The sequence below is a fragment of the Coregonus lavaretus genome (assembly GCF_964263955.1).
Source record: "Coregonus lavaretus genome assembly, chromosome: 8".
Taxonomy (NCBI): Eukaryota; Metazoa; Chordata; class Actinopteri; order Salmoniformes; family Salmonidae; genus Coregonus; species Coregonus lavaretus.
The window spans coordinates 50,980,863-50,990,801 of NC_139995.1; the positions used below are offsets into that span (position 1 = coordinate 50,980,863).

General features: G+C 42.5%; 1 pseudogene across 1 annotated transcript in view; it reads right to left on the reverse strand.

The window, feature by feature from the left end:
* LOC311133511 (plexin-B1-like) overlaps positions 1-7,004 on the reverse strand; it is a 147,738-nt pseudogene extending 140,734 nt beyond the window's left edge. The window contains exon 1 of the transcript XR_014615395.1: positions 6,622-7,004. The product of XR_014615395.1 is annotated as a plexin-B1-like (transcript). The remainder of the gene's footprint in view (positions 1-6,621) is intronic.
* Positions 7,005-9,939: the final 2,935 nt, after the last annotated feature.

The window sequence follows — 9,939 nt, forward strand, 5'->3', positions numbered from 1 at the left end:
ACACGATATGGCACTTTGTGATGACAGCTCTGTCCTGACCGAGTGCACTGCCGCAAGACACCATTTAATCAACGCTGTTAGTGATGATCTACTGCCATCTCCACCCGGTTGCAGTTTATCAAAATCTCTCTGCCCCAGCCTGTCCTTGACATATCCCCACCTGTTAATTACCAGACCGGCAGAATAAATGTCACGACGAACGCAAAACAAGACAAATCACGAAAGCGTCTATCCCCTCGTCAGACAGTGTCCGCCCGCCTACTCACCCTTGCTGAGGACGACCTGACAGATGGAAGGACATATTGACTGAAGGACTGACTGAAAGACTTACTGGCTGAAGGACTGACTGAAGGACGGGCTGACTGACAGACTGACTAACTAACTGAAGGACAGGCTGAAGGACAGCTGACAGACTGAAGGACTGATGGTCTGAAGGGATGACGGTCTGAAGGGCTGACTGGAAGGAGGACTGACTGAAGGACGGGCTGACAAACTGACAGAATCCCTGATAGACTGAAAGACTGACTAACCAACTGATGGACTTAGACTTGCTACTTTGAGGACATTTGGTGGCAGTAGGACTGATGAAAGGTGTTGACACCACACATTCGTTCTAGCCCGTACAGCCCCCACTAGTGTCATGGCATGTCATACCTGGACCACCTTCTGATATGTGCTTTGTGTTATGTAAATCAGGTGTTAAATTAGATGAAAAGGAGAATGGGAGGACTTTAACTCAACTGGAGGCAATTAGTGTAGTCGGTCGTGCATATTGTACCTGTGGTTTAATCTCATGAAATAATCCATCACCACCCATATTGAATATACACTGAATGTACAAAACATTAGGAACACCTGCTCTTTCCATGACAGACTGACCAGGTGAAAGCTATGATCACTTATTAATGTCACCACCTGTTAAATCCACTTCAATCAGTGTAGATGAAGGGAAGGAGACAGAATAAAGAAGGATTTTTAAGCCTTGAGACAATTGAGACATGGAATGTGTATGTGTACCATTCAGAGGGTGAATGGGCGAGACAAAATATTTAAATGCCTTTGAATGGGGTATGGTAGTAGGTGCCAGGCGCACCAGTTCGAGTGTGTCAAGAACTGCAACGCTGAGTTTCCTGTGTGTATAAAAAAATGGTCCACCACCCAAAGGACATCCAGCCAACTTGACAACTGTAGGAAGCATTGGAGTCCATGCCGCGATGAATTGAGGCTGTTCTGAGGGCAAAGGGGTGTACAACTTAATATTAGGAAAATGTTCCTAATGTTTTGTACACTCCGTGTATTGAGAGGTCATGGTGACCTCAGGAAGGGCATTGATGTACAATTCATATCATTCTTTCTATTCGAGCAGCAAGCCAAACCAGTGAGGGGCTGAATCACAATGGAACATGGACATAATCAACAGGCATTGGAATTATAATATACAGTTGAAGTCGGAAGTTTACATACACTTAGGTTGGAGTCATTAAAACTTGTTATAATTCACTGTATCACAATTCCAGTGGGTCAGAAGTTTACATACACTAAGTTGACTGTGCCTTTAAACAGCCTGGAAAATTCCAGAAAATGATGTCATGGCTTTAGAAGCTTCTTAGGCTAATTGACATCATTTTTCAAAAACATTTCTGAGTCAATTGGAGGTGTACCTGTGGATGCACAACTCAGTGCCTCTTTGCTTGAAATCATGGGAAAATCAAAAGAAATCAGCCAAGACCTCAGAAAAAAATGTGTAGACCTCCACAAGTCTGGTTCATCCTTGGGAGCAATTTCCAAACGTCTGAAGGTACCACGTTCATCTGTACAAACAATAGTACGCAAGTATAAACACCATGGGACCACGCAGCCGTCATACTGCTCAGGAAGGAGATGCGTTCTGTCTCCTAGAGATAAACGTACTTTGGTGCGAAAAGTGCAAATCAATCCCAGAACAACAGCAAAGGACCTTGTGAAGATGCTGGAAAAAACAGGTACAAAATATCTATATCTACAGTAAAACAAGTCCTATATCGACATAACCTGAAAGGCCGCTCAGCAAGGAAGAAGCCACTGCTCCAAAACCGCCATAAAAAAGCCAGACTACGGTTTGCAACTGCACATGGGGACAAAGATCGTACTTTTTGGAGAAATGTACTCTGGTCTGATGAAACAAAAATAGAACTGTTTGGCCATAATGACTATCGTTATGTTTGGAGGAAAAAGGGGGTGGCTTGCAAGCCAAAGAACACCATCCCAACCGTGAAGCACGGGGGTGGCAGCATCATGCTGTGGGGGTGCTTTGCTGCAGGAGGAACTGGTGCACTTCACAAAATAGATGGCATCATGAGGAAGGAAAATTATGTGGATATATTGAAGCAACATCAGTTAAAGCTTGGTTGCAAATGGGTCTTCCAAATGGACAATGACCCCAAGCATACTTCCAAAGTTGTGGCAAAATGGCTTAAGGACAACAAAGTCAAGGTATTGGTGTGGCCATCACAAAGCCCTGACCTCAATCCTATAGAAAATGTGTGGGCAGAACTGAAAAAGTGTGTGCGAGCAAGGAGGCCTACAAACCTGACTCAGTTACACCAGCTCTGTCAGGAGGAATGGGCCCAAATTCACCGAACTTATTGTGGGAAGCTTGTGGAAAACTACCCGACACGTTTGACCCAAGTTAAACAATTTAAAGGCAATGCTACCAAATACTAATTGAGTGTATGTAAACTTCTGACCCACTGGGAATTTGATGAAAGAAATAAAAGCTGAAATAAATCATTCTCTCTACTATTATTCTGACATTTCACATTCTTAAAATAAAGTGTTGATCCTAACTGACCTAAGACAGGGAATGTTTACTAGGATTAAATGTCAGGAATTGTGAAAAACTGAGTTTAAATGTATTTGGCTAAGGTGTATGTAAGCTTCCGACTTCAACTGTACATTCCACCACAACCATTCCCAGTGGATCCAGGGACTAAGGTTAAAATGGGAAAATCCCATTCCTCATCTGACACCCTTCAGAACTTACATTTCTGGCTCAGGTCATGACATGTCAAGACTCAAAAGGTCAAACAGTGCACACAAAATGGTACCATTTATACTTGGGAACAGTGGCGATTTTAGCATGTAAATCTTGGTGGGGCAAAAAATAATAATTGTGGGATGCATGCCAGCAAAGCCACTACACAACACTAACAATACATGAATTGCACTATAACGGTGACAAACGGGCCTACATAAAACTGTCCCAACAGCAGTCCCAACACCTTACCACTGCTACACCTGGCTATCAGTGGCTATCACGTCAGTGATTTTCAGGTCGTAGCTCTAGAAAGAGGCCTGAGTTCCGGATTTACCATTCCGAGTTGGATGACCGTTCAAAACGTTTTTCCCAGTCGGAGCTCGTTTTTTTCCCCCTGAGTTCCCAGTTGTCTTGAACTCACTGAAGTCAGATTTCGCAGTTCCGAGTTAAGTTGTTTTGTTTATAATTTTAAACCTGGAAAAGAGACCCTTAATCCCAGACTTGGGACCACACAGCCACTCCACTGAATAGCAGGCTAGGGATTGATTTGCAATGCTTGCAGTTAGCCACTGATTCCTTCCAAACCACTCATTGTTGAATTTGTTATTTCCAACTTGTTGTGTAATGTCCAATGGCCGATAAGCACCGATACGTTTTATCTATTATTTCTCTTCATATGACAAGGATTAAAAAGGATTTGCCAGAAGATTGTGGACTTGATTCATGATGATGACTGCTAGCTAAGATTTTGAAAGTATGATGTTGACATGATCAGTCCAGTCAAAGCTACTGTAGATATAACGTGATTTGACGTCATTTTATCTGTGGCCAATGATCTTGAGCCTTCTTGGATTTGCACTTCTAATGTAACTCTATGGCAGCACCCAAGGGGCTTAAATTTTCGAACTCTACCCTTAGACTTGGCGGTGACTAGTGTCCCCATGAGTGACAGAACACTGAGCCAATCACGGCGCAACTAGAGAACATTACCAACACCTGCGCTCTGTATTTTCCACTGGCTGCCCCACCACCACAGAAAGCACTGAGCTAGACTGAAACACGTACATTTTGGAGCTGCCTTACTCAAGAAAGCAAAAAAGAGACCATGCTTGTATGCGGCTTTATTAACTCAATAATTTTGGGGGGTTTTACATTGTTTACAAACTGATATGTGACACGTATTAATGCCAAAATAACATGCAAAACAGGCAAGGCCCAATCTAGTTATTATATGCCGGGTCCGACCAAGACTACGAAGCAAGTCCAATGGGCAAATAACATCAAGATGGGATATTCCATGTGGTTTATGGCGCTGTCATAACTTAATCTGTCACTTCAGTTATGAGGGCAGCTATGCGCTTAAAAGAAGAGCAGATGGCTGTCATTTGAGGAACGGTAGGCTACAACACAGACGCAGAGTATGTTACCCCGGAGGGATGCAAAGTTCACGCAGTCACCATCTCGGACTGCTCTTCTGTCTAAATTTGCCATGGATGATGCTGTTGGATAAATTAATATCAATACACGCACCCATTTAGAAAGAAAAATGACGTGGTAGAAAACATCATGCCCTAGACTTGAACTTCGACCTTCTAATAACTGTCCCAGATAGCCTAATTCCACACACAACACTTCAAATAATCACCGTTTACCATTAGACTAAATTCAATATGGAGTGCCAGAGTGCACTCAGAGTATGGAGGACTAAAAGTGCCACAATTAAATAAATAAATACACCATTAAATAATTACTTAAATGTGTCATTAATTAATTCAAATTAGAATTAAATACATAAATGTGTAATTAAATGTATCATTAATTAATTCAAATACCGATTCATTTTATGTAAAATACATATATAATTATTTCACTATTTACATTTACATTTCATGATCCTGCATTGCAGTGATTCATGAATTACTTAAAACTGTCAAACTGACCCATCAAAGTCAGTGGGCGGGGCTAACGCGAATCTAGTCTGATCCATTGCTTTGGTCTGAAGTAGAGTAGGCCAACCTGGATAGAGACAATGGAGGATCTCCGTGAACTTTCCAGGGAGTTGGTTAGAGACATTTTAAACTTAGCAGAGGATGTAGAAGCAGGACCTGCTGACATTATCCGGAATTGATTTGTCTTGGCTTGATGCAGAGGGTAACCAATCAGGCGTTAGGTTCCGCCTACCAACTTTTGATGGGTCAGTTTGACAGTTTTAAGTAATTCAGGAAGCACTCCAACGCAGGACCATGAAATGTAAATGTAAATAGTGAAATTATTATATATGTATTTTACATAAAATGAATCGGTATTTGAATTAATTAATGACACATTTAATAACACATTTATGTATTTAATTCTAATTTTAATTAATTAATGACACATTTAAGTAATTATTTAATGGTGTATTTATTTATTTAATTGTGGCACTTTTAGTCCTCCATATCAGAGTGCCGTCTAGGCGTTCGTAAATTCAGAGCGTTGTCAGATTGTCCGTTCAACGGGTGTTGAGCGTTCGTACATTCGTCAGTTATTCTGCGATCTGACACACTCAGACGAGAGTGCTCTGTAATCGGAGTAGATAGTCAGAGTGAATTTACGAACGCACCCTAAATACCAAGGTCGAGCCATTCACATGCTTGTCTCCTTGTCATTTTGTGACCATTTTATTACGTTAAAAGCATCGTTATCCCATCTAAAAGAACCGCCTAACAATCGGTTAAATACGTAGCCTTAACAAGACATAGCCTATAGTGGTAAATCTACTGGACTCCATCAAAGCATGTTCTTTATCCCACATTTGGTTGAGTGGTTTGAGAGTGTGTGGAGGGAGGGGGTACATGACTGTAGCTCAGTTTATGACACCTTCCATAGAATTGTATCTGTCAAGCCACATACTGGGACACAAATGGTGTAACAGATAAAACACGTGTGAACTTGTTACTTAGGGATCAGCGTGTCAAAGAGCTAGCTGAATAGGCAGGTAGCCGATTCTTGCGATCTCTTGAAGAGGAATTCGTTATCACCATTACTCCCTCCCTCCAATAATAATTTTTGTTCAATCTGTCTCCAAAATCAAAGTTAGATACACTGGTTACATTGCCAGTAAGTTTCTTCAACATACACATGAAAGTTGTAATTTCTGTCTAGAAAAAAATCAGACATCAGATAATGATATTAAGTATTTTCTATACAAAAATGCCACTGGAAAAGTAATGTGAAGACTGCAGGGTAGACCAACGACAACTGCCGGACACAGACCAAAGGGGCTGTAAAAACAGAACAAGCAGTCCTTCTCATTTTAGTCATTTAGCAGACGCTCTTATCCAGAGCGACTTACAGTTACGACTTACAGTTAGTGAGTGCATACATTTTTCATACTGGCCCCAGTGGGAATCGAACCCACAACCCTGGCGTTGCAAGCGCCATGTTCTACCTACTGAGCTACAACGTTTGTACGGTTGGTCACATTCAACCTGCTAGATAACCCCTATTTGAAGGAACTATGGAACGTTTCTGAGAAACACAGGGTTTTGCCAGGCTCAGAAGTAGGTTTTCGCACTTTCCCAGGAGCCATGGAAGTAACACAAGCTCAGACCTCCTTCACTCACCTTAAATTCTTATAAAAAAAGTTTTAATTCCACGACCGGCAGTTTCGTGCTGGATTCAAGCTAGTTTTCAGTGTCCTCCGCTGGGGGAAAATCTTATCCAATTTGACTGCAACTTGTGCTTTTAAATCCAGGCAAATCACAACGGTTCCAGGGTTTAGGAGAACACTAATTCCATTGTCGTTCAGACTTTAGTTTGGTTGGTATTATATTGTTTCACGAGACGCGCTTCAAACAACTCAGGTTTAGTAAAAGACCTGCGATGTTCCATGTACATTTCCTGTCTTAAAATCAACTCGTGCGCGCTCGTATTCTTTTTATTTTGTCAAATTGCACTGTGCGCTTTCTACGATTACCACATGTACCCGGCGAATAGTGTCGAGAATGGATAGATTACCTCACAACAGCATTGACACGCCAGCCCCCGATATGCGTAATGTTTTAAAGGGGCTTGGCCACAGCGGCTGCTGACATGGTTAGTGCTATCCTGGAACCTTGGAACGTCCCTACCCTTACTATAACCCTTACCTTAACCATTTCAACTTCAATTGGGGGCAGGGACGTCCCAAGGATTCCAGATAGCAAGGACCCTGCTGAAATGCCCCGGTGACTGTCGGACCCCTCCTGATCAACCAACTTGGTTCTCTTAAAGGGGCAAAAAATTAGATTTGCAATACAATGGCACTGCTGGGAGAGTAGTGCCTGTGCCTGTGCTGCTTTATGAAGAGGGATCAACAACCTATATCAGGGAGGGTAGGCCTACATATTTCAATCTAGATTTAGCCACCATGAAGTGTTACTGAATTTTAAAAAATCTGGAATATGTATAATATAGTTTAGTTATTAACTATACTGAACAAAAATATAAACGCAACATGCAACAATTTCAAAGATTTTACTGAGTTGAAGTTCATATAAGGAAATCAGTCAATTGAAATAAATTCGTTAGGCCCTAATCTATGGATTTCACATGACTGGGCAGGGGCACAGCCATGGGTGGGCCTGGGAGGGCATAGGTCCACCCACTGGGGAGCCAGGTCCAGCCAATCAGAATGAGTTTTTCCCCACAAAAGGGCTTTATTACAGACAGAAATACTCCTCAGTTTCATCAGCTGTCCGGGTGGCTGGTCTCAGACTATCCTGCAGGTGAAGAAGCCAGATGTGGAGGTCCTGGACTGGCGTGGTTACACGTGGTCTGCGGTTATGAGGCCGGTTGGACGCACTGCCAAATTATTTAAAATTATGATGGAGGCGGTTTACGGTAGAGAAATGAACATTCAATTCTCTGACAATGTTCTGATGGACATTCCTGCAGTCAGCATGCCAATTGCACGCTCCCTCAAAACTTGAGACATCTGTGGCATTGCGTTGTGTGACAAAACTGCACATTTTAGAGTGGCATTTTAATGTCCCCAGTACAAGGTGCACCTGTGTAATGATCATGCTGTTTAATCAGCTTCTTGATATGCCACACCTGTCAGGTGGATGGATTATCTTGGCAGAGGAGAAATACTCACTAACAGGGATGTAAACAAATTTGTGCACAACATTTTAGAGAAATAAGCTTTTTGTGCGTTTGGAACATTTCTGGGATCTCAGCTCATGAAACATGGGACCAACAATTTACATGTTGCGTTTATATTTTTGTTCAGTATAGATAAAATACACTCTTATCCAGATGGCGAATTGCCACAAAGGACTTACCCCACTGTTTTACCAAAAAGGCTCTGACTGGGGGGCAAGGCCAGGCCACTGATACTTTTCAGCTGGCATTTAGGCTACAGAACAATTCCACCTGCCACTGTTAACACCTTCTCACAAAGCAACTGTGTTGATGATGCAGAGGTTGTTGATTCTGCTCTTTACAAGTGTCAGACCTAGCTATGGAAACTCAGTTCCCAAAATATAACACTAGGGCTCACATTAACATAATCACTGGCGAAACATTGGTGCTGTATTGGAAAAACCCTGAAGAGTGATATAGGCCTAGTGCATTCAAATAAGGATGCTGAAACAACCACATTCAACTGACCTTTTTGTGAAAGAAAATGTAAGAATACAGTAAACTAAGTTCTCACATTCTCCAAATGTACATTTCTGTGCTCAAATGTGTATTTTTATTACCAGGTCCGTGTGCCTCTACATTACAACACTGTGTTATTTGGTCAGTCTGAAGTGATGTCATTTGCTCCATCTTGTTTGAGTACAGAAAGGTCTGACCTTACAGACACTCCATGCATATCAATGGAGACCACACAGAGAACCCAGCACACACTCATCATCCTAAAGGAGGGTTTTTCTCAGTCTCTCTATCCCCCTCTCTTGGAGAAAATCACCTTTTGTATCCCCTCTCACTTCCCCTTTAATGAAGATTAAACATAAATACACTGTAGTGTGTTCTCAGTTTGGATTCAAAGCCCCCACGCCCCCCCCCACGCCACTCCCCAAAAGCCACTAAACCCTCCTCTATTTAACTACACGCAAACAAGAGGATAGCAATGAGGAAATGAGGCAACAACTTGATGAAAATAGATTAAAAGGAACAAATAAACAGAAGGGGAGAGAGAGAAAGTGGGAGTGAACGAGTGAGTGAGAGAGAGAGAGAAAGTGGGACAGAGGAGTATTTTCTTAGTCCCCACTAGTTTGTCTGTGTGTGTGTGTGTGTACGTGTGTGTAAGCACAGGCTAGTATTCATGGCAGGGGGACAGAGTGAGGTGTGGTGGATGGGGCAAGCTGGGGTATGTGAATGAACGTGCCTGTCTGTCAGGGGCTACACTCTGCATTCATGCCCCCTGAAACACTGTGCCATTCATCCAGCTCTCAGACTACCCCTCTGAATACCAACTCTGCCTTTCTGCAGAGTGAGAGGAGCTGGGTAAACCCAGACCGGGGTGAGAGGAGGGGACGGCTCGGTGGGCGGATGGAGGGGGTCAGGGGGCAACACCCCACCAACTTTCCTCCCCCTCGTTAAGTTGTTCAGGAGAAAGTCTTCAGTCACTGGGTTGTTTCACACTTGTGTGACCCGCAGGAATACATGCTTATGAAAGCCCAAGTCCTAAGTGATCTAACGGATTCATGCCATCAAATTGTGAGGATAAAAAAAAAAATCATTAATATGATGTTCATACAGAGGTGTATCTATCTATACTCCAAAGTCGAAACTCGAACGTCAGCTACATTCTCTCTGCATTAAAAGCTCCTGTATTTCTATACATTGAGATTGGACTTGTTTATGTAAAGCATCTGAATTGGCCAGACAGTCGTGGGTGTGCATGCGTGTGTAAACAAAACTACAGCTTATTCTGTATGCACGGTATATGA